Source organism: Mobula birostris, chromosome 5 (assembly GCF_030028105.1).
Source record: "Mobula birostris isolate sMobBir1 chromosome 5, sMobBir1.hap1, whole genome shotgun sequence".
Taxonomy (NCBI): Eukaryota; Metazoa; Chordata; class Chondrichthyes; order Myliobatiformes; family Myliobatidae; genus Mobula; species Mobula birostris.
Genome location: NC_092374.1, coordinates 25,373,990 through 25,392,251, shown reverse-complemented (window position 1 = coordinate 25,392,251; position 18,262 = coordinate 25,373,990). Strand labels below are relative to the sequence as shown.

Below are 18,262 nucleotides of genomic sequence, written 5' to 3'. Positions count from 1 at the left end.
CCCCAGTGTCTCTGTTACTCTCCCCTCTCATGCACTTGTTAAAAGGATTCAGACGATCTCTTGGTCTGGAGAAAGTTTATATTTGAATAGTCCACTCTAAAAACAGCAAAAAGCGTATCAGATCCTTGTGCTTGTCAAGGTTAAGTTTCATCTGCTCAACTCTACCCAACTTTCCATCTCATCTATACACTGCTACGGCCTTGGACAACCATCCTCACTATCTATGACAGGTTATGTACTGTGCATGGCAGAGTTTCACAGTGCCCGAATTTACTCCTGAATGGACTGTTCAAAAGTTCACCAGTTATGTAAAGATGTTGGACAGACTGGCATAATTTTACTTTGAGTGGAGGAGTTCTGGGGAGGGTGTGAGGGTCTTCACACCTTGGCCCTGTGCAAGGCTTTTCAGCTTGTTCAGTCAATAATGGGATGGGCACATGCCATTAACAGGAGGTTAATCCTACCCATCAACATGAACAGGGTTCAACTTGTTCCATGGAAGTGGCAACACTGAAAGATAGGTTAGTGAAGGTGAAGAAGACATATGATAAGCTTGCCTTCATGGAACATGACACAAGTCAAAACATTATGCAGCAGTTTCACAAAACACTAGTTGGACTGTACTTGGAATATTTTGTAAACTTCTGGTTGTCAGACTACAGGAACGATAAATGGCAGGGTGCTATGGAATACTGATGAATGGAGGGATCTTGGGATCTAAGTCCATACATGAAAGGGGTGACAGGCAGATCTGGTGGTGAAGAAAGCTCATGTACTGCATTACTTCAGAGATCAGACACGGTCAAGTTGGGACATTATATTGCAATTTTACAAATTTCTGGTTAGAGGACACTTGAGGTGTAATATGCATTTCTGGTTGCCACATGACAGAATGGAAGTGATTGTGCTGGAGTGTAGAGAAGGGATTCACCAGGATGTTACCTGAATTGGAGGACTTTAGTTATGGTGTGTGAGAGAAAAGATAGACCGGGCTTATTCTCTTTGGATCAAAGGAGGCTGAGGGGTCTCCCAATAGGGAGCTATAAAATTATAAGAGTCATTGCTATGATAGATAGTCAGAATCTTCTTTCCCGGAGCCAGGGTTTCAAAAACAAGAGGACATAGGTTTAAAATGAGAGGAAGGAGATTTACTGGAAATTTGAAGGGAAAATCATATTTTTATATTAACTCAAAATGGTTAATATCTGGATCTTGCTGCACAAGGCAGTGGTGAAATCAGATACAATCATATTGTTTAAGAAACACTTAGATAGGGACTTGAATAGGCAAAGCTTAGAAGAATACAGACTTAATGTGGGCAAATGGGTCAATGTAAGTTCGCAAAAGGATTAGCATGGAAGTGATGGGCAGAAGGAACTTTTTTCTGTCATGTACAACCCTATGACACCAGATTCAATACATGACAGCATACTAGTAATCAAGAGACATGAAACATTTATGCAAGTCTCACTCCAGTAGCAGAAGTTTTAAATTTAATACATCAGATAAAATGTTGGTATCAGTAATAATAACTACATAATTTTAAGTTGCTGCAAAAAACCATCTGCTTCACAAATGTCCTTAAAGGAAGGAAATTCATCATCCTTATCCATAAGGTACCTCACTTAGGATTCAAAATGCACACTCAGGAACACGTACAATAGTGGAATCAGTGCTAAGTTTGTCGTGAGCACATTATACATAGAACGTTCTGTTACTGACCAAGAGGAGATCTCTACCCAGAACCTGTTTGGAACATTATGTGATAAGGAATAAGCTATGCATCAGGATGAATCAAAGGTAACAAATGCACTTTGTCTGAAATAGTCAAGGCGTGACAATGAAATATAAATTAAATGTAAATAAAAACAGGAGCATAGTAGAAATACTTAGTAAACAGCAGCAAAGTTCAAAGGTCAAAGTAAATTGATTATCAAAGTACATATTTTGTAGTCTAGGAAATACACTCAGGACAACAAATACCTTTTTGGGACTTTAATTCCTTTATCTGTTTTAGATGCTTTAATGCAGAAAGGGGATATCAAGATAAAATGAGCCAGTAACTAGCTATGTATGCAGTAAGAAAATAAAAAAGTAAAACAAAATATACAATACCAATACGGCAGTGGCAATTTTTGGGACACACATGCTTAACTTCCAGGCACATATTGGCTAGACCCTGAAACAAACTTTCCTCACTCATGTTACTAGGCTGATAAGGAACTCGCAAAACCATGCTATCCAGTGCTGATACCTTTCCTCACCACATGACCAGCACGCTTGGGATCACTGGCATCCCATGTCCTGGCTTTCTAGAATGTTGTAGGTATTACTTTCTACTCCCTACTTGCATAATAACATCACTGTTTTCTCTTAAAGGCACAGGCATCTATTTCAGCATTAGCAGGGTGAATACACAAGTGCATTTTTACAAATAAAAAATAATATTCAATAGTCATAGTCATACTTTATTGATCCCAGGGGGAAATTGGTTTTCGTTACAGTTGCACCATAAATAATAAATAGTAATAGAACCATAAATAGTTAAATAGTAATATGTAAATTATGCCAGTAAATTATGAAATAAGTCCAGGACCAGCCCATCGGCACAGGGTGTCTGACCCTCCAAGGGAGGAGTTGTAAAGTTTGATGGCCACAGGCAGGAATGACTTCCTATGATGCTCTGTGCTGCATCTTGGAGGAATGAGTCTCTGGCTGAATGTACTCCTGTGCCCACCGAGTACACTATGTAGTGGATGGGAGACATTGACCAAGATGGCATGCAACTTAGACAGCATCCCCTTTTCAGACACCGCCGTGAGAGGGTCCAGTTCCATCCCCACAACATCAATGGCCTTTCGAATAAGTTTGTTGATTCTGTTGGTGTCTGCCACCCTCAGCCTGCTGCCCCAGCACACAACAGCAAACATGATAGCACTGGCCACCACAGACTTGTAGAACATCCTCAGCATCATCCGGCAGATGTTAAAGGACCTCAGTCTCCTCAGGAAATAGAGACGGCTCTGACCCTTCTTGTAGACAGCCTCAGTGTTCTTTGACCAGTCCAGTTTATTGTCAATACGTATCCCCAGGTACTTGTAATCCTCCACCATGTCCACACTGACCCCCTGGATGGAAACAGGGGTCACCAGTACCTTATCTCACCTCAGGTCTACCACCAGCTCCTTAGTCTTTTTCACATTAAGCTGCAGATAATTCTGCTCACACCATGTGACAAAGTTTCCTACAGTAGCCCTGTACTCGACCTGGTTACACATATATGTCACCATATACACCCCTGAGATTAGTTTTCTTGTGGGTATACTCAGTAACTATCAGAACCATGAAAGGCCACACCCAACAGGACAGACAAACAACCAACATGCAAAAGACAACAAACTGGCAATAAATATTGTATCTTCCGTATGTATATATGTATTTATTGTATTAAATTTATAAAATAAATTAATAAATATTTATACTACTTGTTATAATAGCTAGCTATAACAAACTAGTTATTTTAGCTAGTCTTATAATAACTGTAACAAAGCTATTGAATGGTTCCCGTGTATGATAAAAGGACTCATGACCTCACAATCTACTTGTTATGATCTTCCACCTTACTGTTCACCTGCACTGCATCTTCTCTGTAGTTGCAACACTTTATTCTGCATTCTTTTATTGTTTTACCTTGTACTACTTTAATACACTGTGTAATGATTTGATCTCTAAAAATAGTGTGCAAGACAAGCTTTTTGTGTATCTTGGTCCATGTGACAATAATGAACCAAAACCAATTACTTTTCTCCATATTAGTCCCATTTTAATAATTCTCCCCTCATTCCCATCAACACCATCGTTTCTCTCATTCAGCTATAAGCCGGGGACAATTTATGATGGCTGATTAGCCTTTCGACCCACACATGTTAGGAATGTGAGAAGAAACTCATTCAGCCACAGGGAGAATGTGCAAATGCAGCACAGATGGTACCAGAGATCAGGACTGAACTGTATAAGCTAAACGCTAGCAAATGCAACAAGCTTGAAAGGAGCTTATTGGTCAGCATGGACCAGTTCGGCCGAAAGGCCGGTTTCTGTGATGTGTCATGCTATGACTCTATTAAGGCATCAGCACAATGCGTAGAGGCTAAAAAACTAAGGTTGTAAGAAACAAAACAAATCTCTGGAAATATTGCTCAAATATTCAAACTTCACAAGGGAATACAGTACGCAGTATGCATAGGATCCTGATAATATATTCAGCAAGGCAACAAAGTCTTCAGGTCTGGGGATCAAGGACTCGAGGAGTAGGCCATAAGACATAGGAGCAGAATTGGGCCATTGGGCCCATCAGTCTACTCCTCCATTTCATCATGACTGATCCAATTTTCCTCTCCTGCCTTCTCCCTATGTCCCTTTCATGCCCTGATCGACAAAGAATCTATCAACCTCTGTCTTAAGTATACTTAAAGACTTAGCCTCCACAGCTGCACGTGGCAATGAATTCCACAGATTCACCACTCTTTGGTTAAATAAATTTCTCCACAGCTCTGTTCTAAAGGGATGGACCTCTATTCTGAGGCTGTGACCATAAGACATAGAAGCAGAATTAGGATATTCAGCCCACTGAGTCTGTTTCACCATTACATCATCGCTGATCCTGGATCCCACTCAAAAACATACACCTCTCTTCTAGCCATAACCTTTGATGCCCTGACCAAACAGGAACCTATCAATTTTCACTTTAAATATACCCACTCTGGTCCTAGACTCTCCCCACCATAGGAAACATCCTTTCCACATCCACTCTATCAAGGCCTTTCACCATTTGATAGGTTTCAATGAAATTATCCCTCATTCTTCTGAATTCCTGTGAATAATAATGAGTGGAGCAGGGGTTCCCAACCTTTTTTATGCCAATCTCTCTTTAACCGGGGGCACAATGGCCCAGGGTTGGGAACTCCTGGAGTAGAATATACTATGGTAAACCTTTGATTCAACTCTTAATGTAGATTAAATAGAATGGGAACAGAATGCAAATAGTAACATGGGAAGTTTTAAGTGAGGTCTTGAGTAAATGAAGTATATTAATTCTCATAGGTATCAGATGCAAATCAGAGATTTTTCAGTGTTATGTTTCAATATTACGATGGTAATCCAATACCATGTCTCTGACACCCTGTTTATTTCTGGCAAGCTGCTCTATTTAGGCGAGATCCTTGCAGACGTGACACATATGTTCCAACCCAATGCCTTTCCTCAAATGTGAAATATCAGGCAAAAGTCCCTCAACACTTCTGTCAACCTATTCTTTCTTTAACAGAACTTAATTAAATAGCAGAAGTAATGACTGACACTGAGGGAAAACTTGATTGAATGATGTCACTAAGAACCTTATCCTCATTTTTGCCCTATATTTTTACTTAACCATTACCGTTTCACTGGGTGACACGGTACTGTAGCGGCTGTTGTTGGGTTTGTTTGTTGTTCCTTTTCATGTCTTGTGGTGCATCATGTGGCAGTTTTGCCGTTTCCGTAGCATTTGACTGTTTTTTCACGAGGCTGAGTTGCAAGCACGACACTCAACTCAGCATGGATGGAAAGCGTACAAGGAACTGGCCGGATTCAAGCTCGAGACCATTTGTTTTGAAGTCCAGTGCTGATGTCACTACCTCACTGGCCAGCTAGAGTAGCGGTCAGTGTGACGCTATTATAGTGTTCCGGAGTTCAGATGTCAATTCCAGCACCGTTCCGTAAGAAGTCTCTGTTCCTCCTCCCTGTGGAATGTGTGGGTTCTTCACCAGGTGCTCTGGTTTCCTCCCACAGTCAAAGACATACTGGGTAGGTTAATTGGTCATTATAAATTGCCCCCTGATTAGATTAGGGCTAATTGGGTTTGTTGGGAGTTGCTGGGGCAGCATAGCTCCAAGGGCCTACTCTGCACTGTATCATTAATTAAATAAATAAAATAAAACAGTTGGATCTTAATGCCACACATCAAACAGTCTTACTCCAATCCATTAAAGGAAACTGTTAGTAAGTATTCCTCAGCATTGGCATTAGAATATTAAAATGTAGAAGCAACAACACTCTGTTGCTTGTTTACATATGATATTAAATTGCATTTGGTTAATAATACTGTCACCTTATCACATTTCTCAGTGAGATTCCCCATTTCTGTCAATCAAAAGCAATTCACGCACAGTTGTCAGGCTATGATTGACAGGAGGAAATGAAAACATTGCTCATATTACGAAATGAATGTGACTCGTATAAAATAAGAATAGTAGAGCAATAACACTATCACCATCAATCATAGGCATAATTCTCTGTCCCTAATATATGCTAATTCTCTTTTGTATTTATTATTAGAATATTCTTTACTTCGTTGTGTGAACCAGTTTGCGTTGACTATCAAACTACTTTTAGGTTAATATTCAAGTGTGGTTGATTTCATGGGGATTAGGGGTTAGAATTACGTTTTGGAAGTCACATAATGCTGCATTCCTTTTTTTAGTATTGAAACAGCATGTGAGTCACTCCAACGTTATTTGGGAAAATTACATTAAATCAAGAAATTCAAATGCAAGATTCACAGAACAACACCACTGACTATCCTATGTAATGGAACTGATGTTGTTGATTGTATGTTTCAGTGCAGCAGTCACTATCAATGTGCTGCATGTGCTTTGCAGTTATCTATATAGCCCAGCGGGTGTGAACTTTGCAACCGACTTTTAAAGAGATATATTGTGAGATGAGCAAAACTCTTCTAAATAAGAGAGCGTTGGTACTGAAGGGATGAACGCTTAACAATTGAAGAAGGGTTATTAGTTGACTTTTGTTGGGACAATGCTCCCAAAAGGTTAGAGCAGCCAATATAGGTTAAAGAACAGCAGGAGGCTGTCTGGCAGATCATTCTAAGGACATGAATACCTGCACAGACAGACATTTGCCTGCTATGTCAGTAAATATTCATGTTTGTACAGACTGTTCAATGGGTTGCAGGATAGTGGACAAAGTCTCCTCTGCCTGAATGTGGAGACTGGGTGACCTTTTTGATACAGAAGTGGGCAGCAAACTATAAGATGTTGTAGGAAGATTACTGAGAGCAGGAAGCTGAAAGTAAGCATGACCCTGACTTCCAGTGGCTCAGGTGAGTGAGGTCAAAGGAAGACACAGATCTTGGTGTGGACAAAACAGTACAATTCGAGGATTGTCCCTTTTAAGTTGCAGAAGAAACAGGGTAAGTAAAAGTTAGCTGTTTTGTGAATAAAAAATAACTGAACTGTTACTTTTCAGACATTTGAGGCTGAAAAATTTGGCACAGATAAATTGTTGTTGAAGTACTATTCTTGACATTAGTTGGAGAATTTTTTCCACAGAAAACAATAAAGTGCAAGGAAGAACAAAAATCCTGCCAAAAAATGAGGCAAATCTTTGAGTAATTAAGACATTAAGAAAGCTGTGTAAAATTGCACTGTCCTGGGTTAACAACCCTCCTTATCTTGATAGAGTGTGAATGAATTTCTGGCCAAGTTTAATGAACCTGCATTTCACATGAATGCCATCTGGACCAAAACAGGTTGTGAAGTTTGCCAATGACTGAGCACAGGGAAGCTAAATGACAGTAAGCAGTGATTAACCATCATTGACTAATGAGCAGCAGCAGGAAGAATATCATACAACTTGTGGGATACATGGCATTAATTGTAGATGAAGTAGTCTCTAATCACTTGTGATCCCATGAGCAAATTCTGATTACAACTTCACTGATGGGATGATCTAACAGATGGAAGAATCTTTCATTTCAGTGGGTATCTAAACCAAAGTGGTTTGGGGGCCGGGGAGGGTTTCCTCAACTAGCATGATTATTGTTGTGCAGGGGGGAAACAACCCTGTGGTTGTGCATTTGATAATAACATGCATTATATTTAAAAGCACCTAAAAATGTCATCATGTTTGCCAGCACAAAAATGCGGTGATCAGTACCACATTATGTTTTTGATAGGAAACATTTGCATGAGTATTCTGTACTCCACAAGCCACAATGCACACAATAAAATGGTGAAATGTAGCCTTTTTAATTTATGAAGACTTAAATAACACTACACTATCTTTCATCACCATGAGTCAAAATGGTAAGATAGAAAGCAATATCAAATCAGCAAACTTATGGTACATTGGCCTTTATTAATCAAAGTATTGAGTATAAGAGCTGGAATGTTATGATGAGGTTGTATAAGGCATTGGTGAGGCCGAATCTGGAGTATTGTGTTCAGTTTTGGTCACCAAATTACAGGAAGGATATAAATAAGGTTGAAAGAGTACAGAGAAGGTTTACAAGGATGTTGCCGGGACTTGAGAAACTCAGTTACAGAGAAAGGTTGAATAGGTTAGGACTTTACTCCCTGGAGCGTAGAAGAACGAGGGGAGATTTGATAGAGGTATATAAAATTATGATGGGTATAGATAGAGTGAATGCAAGCAGGCTTTTTCCACTGAGGCAAGGGGAGAAAAAAACCAGAGGACATGGGTTAAGGGTGAGGGGGGAAAAGTTTAAAGGGAACATTAGGGGGGGCTTCTTCACACAGAGAGTGGTGGGAGTATGGAATGAGCTGCCAGACGAGGTGGTAAATGCGGGTTCTTTTTTAACATTTAAGCATAAATTGGACAGATACATGGATGGGAGGTGTATGGAGGGATATGGTCCGTGTGCAGGTCAGTGGGACTAGGCAGAACATGGTTCGGCACAGCCAAGAAGGGCCAAAGGGCCTGTTTCTGTGCTGTAGTTTCTGTGGTTCTATGGTTAAACAAGGTTGGCTGACAAAAGGTTAGTTTTTAACTGGCCTGTAATTTGTTAAAGGTGAAGGGAAGACACGAGATCTGCTGATGAGTTTGGTGGGGGCAGAGGTGACGGTGGGCATGCTCAACAGGATTAATGCTATAGGGAAGTCGAAGTCAGAAAGCTTTTGACAAGATACCACACAAGAGGTTAACAATTTAATTACAGGAGGTAGGGATTCAGGGTAAGGTGTGACAATGGGTGCGGAACTGGCTCAGAAACAGAAAACAATGAGTTATGCTGAGAGGATCATTTTCACACCTAGCAGATGTTAAAATTGGGATTCTGCAGGGATCAGTTTTGGGGCCTGATGTTTTTAATTTACATTAGTGATTTGGATAAGCACATAACAAATAAACTAGTAAAGTTTGCAGATGACACAAAATTAGGGGGATGGGCATCAGTAAAGAGATCTAAACAAAATCCAGATATGGGCAGGTAAATGGCAGATGAAATTTAATGTAAGTCAATGTAAAAAATTACATATCAGAAGTAGAAATATTAGATACTTATATACAATAGGAGGCCTTGAGTTAGAAAGTTCATGAGCAGAATTTGGGCGTTCTGGTAGACTCATCACTTTCAACATCTAGACAATGCACAGAAGTGATTAGGAAGGCTAATAGAATGTTGGGCTATATAATGTGCTCAGCAGCGTTCAAGTCTAGAGACATTCTCTTTTAGCTGCATAATGTGCTTGTGAGGCCACACCTTGAGTACTGTGTAAAATTTTCATCTCTGTATTTTATGAGGGATGTGAAGGCACAAGAGAGAGTTCAGAGAAGAGGGATGAAACTCATTCCAGGTCTGCAGGATAAGAGCTATGAAGAAAGATGGAAAAAATTAAATCGTTTTAGCTGAAGGAGACTTAGAATGAGAGGACACTTGATAGAAGTGTTTAAAATCATTAAGGGTATAAGTAAAGTGGATGCCAGCTGCTACTTCACAATTAATCCATTGACAAGGTCATTGGGCCATAGGTGGAGACTGGTTAAAGAGTGATTTCAGACTAACATCAGGAAGCATTTCTTTACACAGCAAATTGTGAACACATGGAACAAACGACCTCGTTGTGCGTTGAGAGTAGTACGTTAGAGACTTTCAAATCTAGCTTGATATTTATTTCAACACACCATGTGAGTAGAAATTTGGTAAGCATTGTTGGGCCGAATAGCCTCTTCTTGTCAAGAGCTTTCTAATGTTCTAATCAAAGTCACAATGGATGTTTCTTAGGCACAGCACATTTATGCATTCGTGAAGCAGGTATACCAGCAGCCTTATAACATTAGGTGTTTGAAGAGTTCTGTTATGTCACCAAATCCTCTTGCAAATTTCTACAGATGTACCGTTGGGAACATTCTGATTGGTTGCATCACTGCCTGGTATAGACCAAAAGGGCCGTAGAGGGTTGTAGACTTAGAAAGTTCCATTCATGGGCACAATCCTCCTCACTAGCGAGAACATCTGCAACAGGTGGTGCCTCGAGAAAGATGACATCCATTATTAAGGACTCTCGTCATCCAGGACATGTTCCCTTCTCTTTGCTACCTTACGGGAGGAGGTGCAGGAGCCTGAAGACGACTCTCATCGATTCAGAAACCGCTTCTTCTCCTACATTGTCAGTTTTCTGAATGGTCCATGAATCCAGGAACCCTATCATGTGTTATTTATTTATTTTGTGTAACTTATAGTGATATTTATGTCTTGCGCTGAACTGCTGCTGGAAATCAACACATTCTACAACATAGGTTAGTGATAATAACCCTGATTCAGATTCTGTTTCTGACTTCTCCATGAGAGCTATGGAAGCTGAATCTTTAAATTTCTTCAAGGCAGAGTTAGGTAGATTTTTTTTTCAATTACAGGATCTAGCAGAAAAATTAAGATGAGGCCTGTATCAGTCAACATGATTATATGCATAGTGCCAAGGGTGGCTGGGCTGAGTGGGCTGGACTACTACCTCATATGTTCTTATTTGTATTGCACCTTCTGGAGTTCTGTCTGAATGCTCCAAACCACATGCACTTTATGAAAGACATTTAAAGTGGGAAATGTGGCACAACACAGCTTTCCAGCTAAAACGTTGACTGTACTCTTTTCCATAGATGCTGCCTGGCTTGCTTATTTCCTCCAACATTTTGTGTGTGTTGCTCGGATTTCTAGAATCTGCAGATTTTCTGTTGTTTGTGAGTGAATTTGTAACTGGTGTTTTAGTAGAGGTATTGAGGGATAACTGATGCCAATTTACTAGGAATAACCTTACAAGTGCCTTGATGTCTTTCCAATCTTTTCGATCCCCACACCCTGGGATTAATGCTCGTGTGAAAGAGATAAAGCATTCCTTTCGCATTGCACTGAATCTTGAGCTAAATTAAAACACTCAGATTTTTGGAGTGGAAATTGCTCTGATATTCTTTTGTCCCAGAGTCAAAAATACCACCAACTGAATCACAGCTGACATGACAGAAGAAAGAATAAAAACAGAAGCAGTGAAGATTCATTATGAATTGGAATTCATCCAAAGAGAACTGACATTTTGTTTACTTATGATTAAACCAATAATTAACCAAACAATAGACAAAATAAAACTGGCTGGGTTGTGCCTGAACACTGCTACAGGGAAGAGTTGTACAGGAGCTAATGAGGCAAACAAATGTTTTCATCTATGACACCTTCCGACGACTGAAGAAAGAGTTTAGTCCAGCATAAACCCGTCTTGAAAAAAATGCCCTGTCTACTCCAGAGTAGCATTTCCATTCACAATTCCAATTTTTTTGGCTGCCTTTTCGAATAAGATAATTTGGTGCAGAACAACGCACAATGTGTTCATGCCAAAAAGGAGCTGAATTGAGAACTGTCCAACTTACTCCATTAGGGTGCTATACTTGTCAGACTGGAGAGTTTTATTTCATCAATCTAGCACGAAGTCCCAGGGGTCAAAGGACAGCTTTGACTGTCAATAACTGCTCGCTGCCAAGTCATTTCCAAAACATCATTGAAGCAGGTTTATTGTCATTTGAATAAATGCAGCAAAATAAATTGCATGACAAAAGGAGAAATGTGCTGAAAACAACTGCAGTTCTGTCACTGCAAGATTCCTTAGAGAAAAAGACAAGTAAAACTTGATGAATGTTCTGAGTCTTTTGGCATTTCTTACTTGCTTCATTTGAGTTTGCTTAGTGAGCAAATTGTAAGAAATTGGAGACAAAAGAGAATTACTGATTCATTGTTAATACATTTTACAAATGACTCAGGTTCACATACTGATACCAAAGTGGTGAAATTTGCTGATTATATTAAACAGGAAGGTAGGTTGGCAGAAGACAGAGAAGTGCGCACAGATTCTGACAGAAGCATCTCAGAGATTACAGAGTGAGTTGAACCTGATTTAAATGGCAGACAGCTGGTGGAATTAATGTAGGCAAGTATAAAATGCTATATGAAAGAAAAATGGAGCACATACAGACTCTATGAAAGGAATCTGAACAGCTAAAATTGAAGTTGAAAGGAATCCAGGAATCTTTGCAGATTAAAATCACTACAATAATCAACAGAACCAATATGATGCTGGAATGAAAAAGGTGAGACAGGAGAATGTCAGAAGAGACTTTTTTTGTTTATAGTGCTCTGATCAAACCCCACTGTTATTAATCCTGCTTGACAACAACTAAAAGAGTCAACCAAGTGGGTGTCATGAAGCAAGTAAAGGGCAATGCAAGGTGAATGTGGCAAACCTTGAGTGTTCCAGTTTAGGAAGGGGGCATCTTTGAAACAATGAGGCTGAGGTTTATGATGCAGGCATGGGCAAAGTGAATCAGTTACACTGCTTTAACTAAAACTGAAAAAAAAATATTGCTTGCAGTTAGAGACACAAAATCATGGATTCATGCAGCGTATGCGCAGGTCCTTTGCAGAGGACCCTGCAGAGAGTGGTGCGGACAGCCCAGTGCATCTGTAAATGTGAACTTCGCACTATTCAGGACATTTACAAAGACAGGTGTGTAAAAAGGGCCTGAAGGATCAGTGGGGACCGAGTTACCCCAACCACGAACTGTTTCAGCTGCTACCATCCTGGAAATGGTACTGCAACATAAAAGCCAGGACCAACAGGCTCCGGGGCAGCTTCTTCCACTAGGCCATCAGACTGATTAATTCATGCTGATGCAACTGTATTTCTATGTTATATTGTTGTACATATTATTTATTATAAGTTACTATAAATTGCACATTGCACATGTAGACGAAGACAAAATGTAAAGATTTTTACTCATGTATATGAAGGATGTAAATAATAAAGGCAATTCAATTCATTTCATTTCAATACAGAGTTCATGTTGAACACTCACCCCCACATCATTTATACTAACCCTTCACTAATCCCCACATTCCCTTCTCTGTTTCAACCACATACCTACATACTCATAGAACATAGAATAGTACAGCACAGTACAGGCCCTTCGGCCCGCAATATTGTGCCGACCCTCAAACCCTGCCTCCCATATAAGCCCCCACCTTAGATTCCTCCATATACCTGTCTACTAGTCTCTTAAACTTCACTAGTGTATCTACCTCCGCCACTGACTCAGGCAGTGCATTCCACGCACCAACCACTCTCTGAGTAAAAAACCTTCCTCTAATATCCCCCTTGAAATTCCCACCCTTTACCTTAAAGCCATGTCTTCTTGTATTGAGCAGTAGTGCCCTGGGGAAGAGGCACTGGCTATCCACTCTATCTATTCCTCTTATTATCTTGTACACCTCTATCATGTCTCCTCTCATCCTCCTTCTCTCCAAAGAGTAAAGCCCTAGCTCCCTTAATCTCTGATCATAATGCATACTCTCTAAACCAGGCAACATCCTGATAAATCTCCTCTGTACCCTTTTCAATGCTTCCACATCCTTCCTATAGTGAGGTGACCAGAACTGGACACAGTACTCCAAGTGTGGCCTAACCAGAGTTTTACAGAGCTGCATCATTACATCGCGACTCTTAAACTCTATCCCTCGACTTATGAAAGCTAACACCCCATAAGCTTTCTTAACTACCCTATCTACATGTGAGGCAACTTTCAGGGATCTGTGGACATGTACCCCGAGATCCCTCTGCTCCTCCACACTACCAAGTATCCTGCCATTTTCTTTGTTCTCTGCCTTGGAGTTTGTCCTTCCAAAGTGTACCACCTCACACTTCTCCGGGTTGAACTCCATCTGCCACTTCCCAGCCCACTTCTGCATCCTAAGGCAACTTATATAGGCCAGTTAATGTGACAACACAAACATGTTCAAATTGTGGGAAGAAACTGGATCACCTAGAGGAAACCCACCAGTTCCATTAAAAGGTCATTGATCCAAAATATTAGGTGAGGCTTTCTCCATACAACACTACGTTGTATCTTCACAATTTCTATCTTTATTTTAGATGTCCTGTACCTGCAGCATTTTGGCTTTTGTAATATCATAGAAGTCGCTTTCAACAACAAAAAAAAGGCATTTTAGTCCCCACGTTGCAGAGATCTTTCTTTACCCAAACTTCATTGCATCAACATCTAGAATATTATTCTGTGTATTATTTAGTTTCCCTATTAACTACATCCACCAATGATGCAAATATTGATGAAAATAGAGCCATATTTCAGTACATTACTTCCTGGATTTTTTTTTCAAATTTGAATTATATTGTTCCATATTTTCAGGACATTCTTGTGGATTTTGAAGCAGGCATGAGCACGGAAATTTTAATAACCGTAAGTTTACATCTGTGTTTCTAACAGCTCCAATCTGAGAACATGAGCACTGTTAAACTAAATAAGTTTCATTCAATAAGAAAGCCAAAAGAAAAAAAAAAGAGTTAAGATTCAGGTAGTACAATGACTTTCAACTGTTCTTGCACTTTTGGGAAATATATATGAATCTGATGACCTTAACATTCCTCCTCTCTGTTGTTCCACATCAACTGAATTAATGCAGGCCCACTAATGTCCAGGTGAATTTATAATATGACACAAAATGGCAATTATATTTAGGGGAATGTGAGAGAACACACAGCAGAGGATAGGCTTTGAGTACATTGATGTTGACAATGTTTCACAGAATTGAGAAAAAAACACAGTTAAGTCTATTAATTTTGGCATCCTCGGCATGAAAGAACAGTAAGTATTCTATCAATAATTAAAATTTAATTTAATTACTGTTGTAGGTGGATTAATTCCATTAGGGAAAAGACAGGAATATTAAAGCAGCACGTTCATCCCTTGTCAACACTGAACCACTTGCAAAGTAGAAAGAACAATTGCTACAATAAGGTTTATTTAACACAACTGACTGGCTTCAAGCAGACTTCGCTTACACTGGTGCCTAGGAAGAATGTGATAACCTGCCTCAGTGGCTATCATCCGGTAGCATTTACGTAATCCACAGTGATGAAGTGTTTTGAGAAGTTAGTGATGAAGTGTTTTGAGAAGTTAGTGATGAAACACCTGCCTGAGAAGTGATTTGGATCTGCTCCAATTTGCCAACTGGAGCAACAGGTCCATAGCAGATGCCATCTTATTGGCTTTTCACTTAACCTTGGAACAGGATAAAGATGCATACATCAGGATGCTCTTTATTGATGACAGTTCAGCGTTCAATACCACTAACCCCTGAAAACTAATCAATAAGCGTCAAGACTTTGGCCTCAATACCTCCTTGCGCAATTGGATCCTCGATTTCCTCATGTGCAGACCCTGGACAGTTCAGATTGGTAAGAACATCTCATCCACAATCTTCATCTGCACAAGTGCACCTTAAGGCTGTGTGCTCAGCTTCAATGCCATATTTAAGTCTGCTGATGACAGCACTGTTTTTGGCCAAATAAAAGTTGGTGATGACTCGGCATATAGGAGGGAGACTGAAAATCTGTGAGTGGTGCAGCCACAACAACCTCTTACCCAATGTCAGCAAGACCAAGGAGCTGATATTGACTTCAGGAGGTGGGAAGAAGGTACGGGAGTCTGTGGACTCACACCACCAGGCTCAGGAACAGTTATTACCCCTCAACCATCAGGCTCTTGAACCAAAGGAGATAACTTCACTCAACTCCACTTACTTCATTATTGAAATATTCAGTGCTGAAGGGTTTCAGCCTGAATCATTGACTGTACTCTTTGAAGGACACTTCAATTCATGTTCTTGATACTTATTGCCTATTTATTTGTTAGCATTATTTGCCAGTTTGTTGTCTTTTGTACACTGGTCGAACACCCAAATTGCTGTGATTTTTCATAGATTCTATTATGGTTATTATTATATTATGGTTTTATTGAGTATGCTAACAAGAAAATGAATCTCATGGTTGTATATAGTGACATGATAACAAATTTACTTTGAACTTTGAACAGAGGATACATTTCCGGTAAACTTTTCTAAATGTATTCCATAAAATGAAACAGTTTACTATTACAAACTGCAAATTCTATCAGAACACAGCATCAACTAAATTAAGTGCAGTAATAATTCCATTTCATTGTATAAGTTCAAGAATAAATATAGAGAAAATTAAAGGAGAATTTTACGTTCTAAAGCACCTTGAACATTTTGATAATCTCTGATTTTTTGGTGACATGGTAAAACTTAAATAGTCTTTATCACAATATAGAGGCATTAGTAAATTGGAAAGAATCATAAATTCAATATTCAAAAACGAGAAAATCTGCAGATGCTGGAAATTCAAGCAACACACACAAAACGCTGGTGGAACGCAGCAGGCCAGGCAGCATCTGTAGGAAGAAGTACAGTCGATGTTTTGGGCCGAGATCCTTTGTCAGGACTATTTCTTAGGCAGTTCTCAGGGATCAATTACTTGGTTCCTATCTGGTGTTGTGGGTTCTGAGGTGATTAATGATGTCATTGTGGGAATAGAAGATTCTTCCATACATGATAGAAAATGGCTGATGCAGTGGAGCAATGGTAGATTGTGAAGCAGTGCACTCCCCCCAGAACTTCTGCTGTGTTTCTGTGTGCTTCTGACACAAGGCCTAGCAGTTCTCAATACTATCCTGACTGCTCCACCTTCACTTTGAGCAGCCATTGAGCAAATTTTCTGCAGGAGGAAATATAGATTCTGCACTTCAAGAAAGCTTTGAGCACACTCTTGAATCTTTTTCTCTGTCTATATGGTAACCAAGTCTCATGGCAGAACTCAGAACAGTTGTCTGTTCTGGGAGTGTGATGCCTGGCCTATGAATGATGTCGATTGACCAGCTTGGCTGACTACAAGTTAATAGGGACCCAAAGCTGTGGTTGTTGGTCTGGGAGAAGATTCTCCTGTTGGTTCACTGAATTTTGCGGATATTAAGGGTATATTATTGCTCGTATCTAGTCCTTTGAGATGCGTGCTGCAGGCATCCAGATCTCAGAAACATATTGGTTAGGGATTACCGTTGTCCAAAAGCCAAGTTTTACATCAGGTCTGAGGTCTTGTTCTTCACTTTCCTCAGACAACCCAAGGCTGTATGGCACTTGATTGCAAGGAAGAATTTTATCATCGGTTTTGTAGTTCAATGTTCAAAGGTCAAAGTAAATTCATTATTAAGGTACATACTGTGTGTGTGTGTGTGTGTGTGTAAACCCTCCGTGATGCATTTTCTTATGGACATTCACAGTAAATACATAGAAACACAACAGAATCAATGAAAAACTACACACAAGGAAAGACAGGCAAACAACCAGTTTGCAGAAGACATCAAATTGTGCACACACAACAAGAAAAACAAAATAATAATAATAGGTAAATAAGTAATAAATAACATTGAGAACATGAGTTGTAGAGTCCTCGAAACTGAGTCCAAAGGCTGTGTAGTCGGTTCAGAGTTGAAGTGAGTGAACCTATCCATTCTGGTTCGGGAGCCTGAGAGTTGAGAGATGATAACTGTTCCTGAAACTGGTGCGGTAGGACGTAGGCTCCTGTACCTCCTTTCCATTGGCAGCTGTGAGAAGAGAGCATGGCCTCGAAGGTGGAGGTCCTCTTTGATGGATACTGCTTTCATGTGACAATGCTCCTTCTAGATGTGCTCAAAATTGGGGAGGGATTTTCCTTCACACTATTGAGCACATATGGCTTTGTGTGAGAAAAAGCACATTGTTACAAGGGTCTTGATACTGTATAGGAGACAGTCATTCAGTTCATTATGCCTAAGAACCTTTGTTAATCCTTTTATTCAATTGTTTCCAAAACCCTGCACTTTTGTTTCTGCCAAGTATGCTCTAAATTTCTTTTCAAAGTCACAAGTGAATCTGCTTTCACCATTCTTTCAAGCAGTAGTTTTCCAGATCATAAGTAGCTGGAACATGAAGAAATGTTTAACCCCACAGCACCTTTGATTGTTTGGTCAATCACCCTGAATCTGGTTCTTGACCCTTCAACCAATGGAAGCAATT

The 18,262-nt window shown here is 39.8% G+C and overlaps 1 protein-coding gene and 1 long non-coding RNA gene across 5 annotated transcripts in view; one reads left to right on the top strand and one right to left on the bottom strand.

Annotated features, from left to right (window-relative positions):
• The window catches only part of LOC140197572 (teneurin-3-like), a 2,811,066-nt gene that overhangs the window by 1,367,732 nt on the left and 1,425,072 nt on the right, over positions 1-18,262 (bottom strand). The window lies entirely within an intron of this gene.
• LOC140197198 (uncharacterized) overlaps positions 6,951-18,262 on the top strand; it is a 54,761-nt gene continuing 43,449 nt past the window's right edge. The window contains exon 1 of the long non-coding RNA XR_011885880.1: positions 6,951-7,246. This is a non-coding gene — a long non-coding RNA (uncharacterized lncRNA). The remainder of the gene's footprint in view (positions 7,247-18,262) is intronic.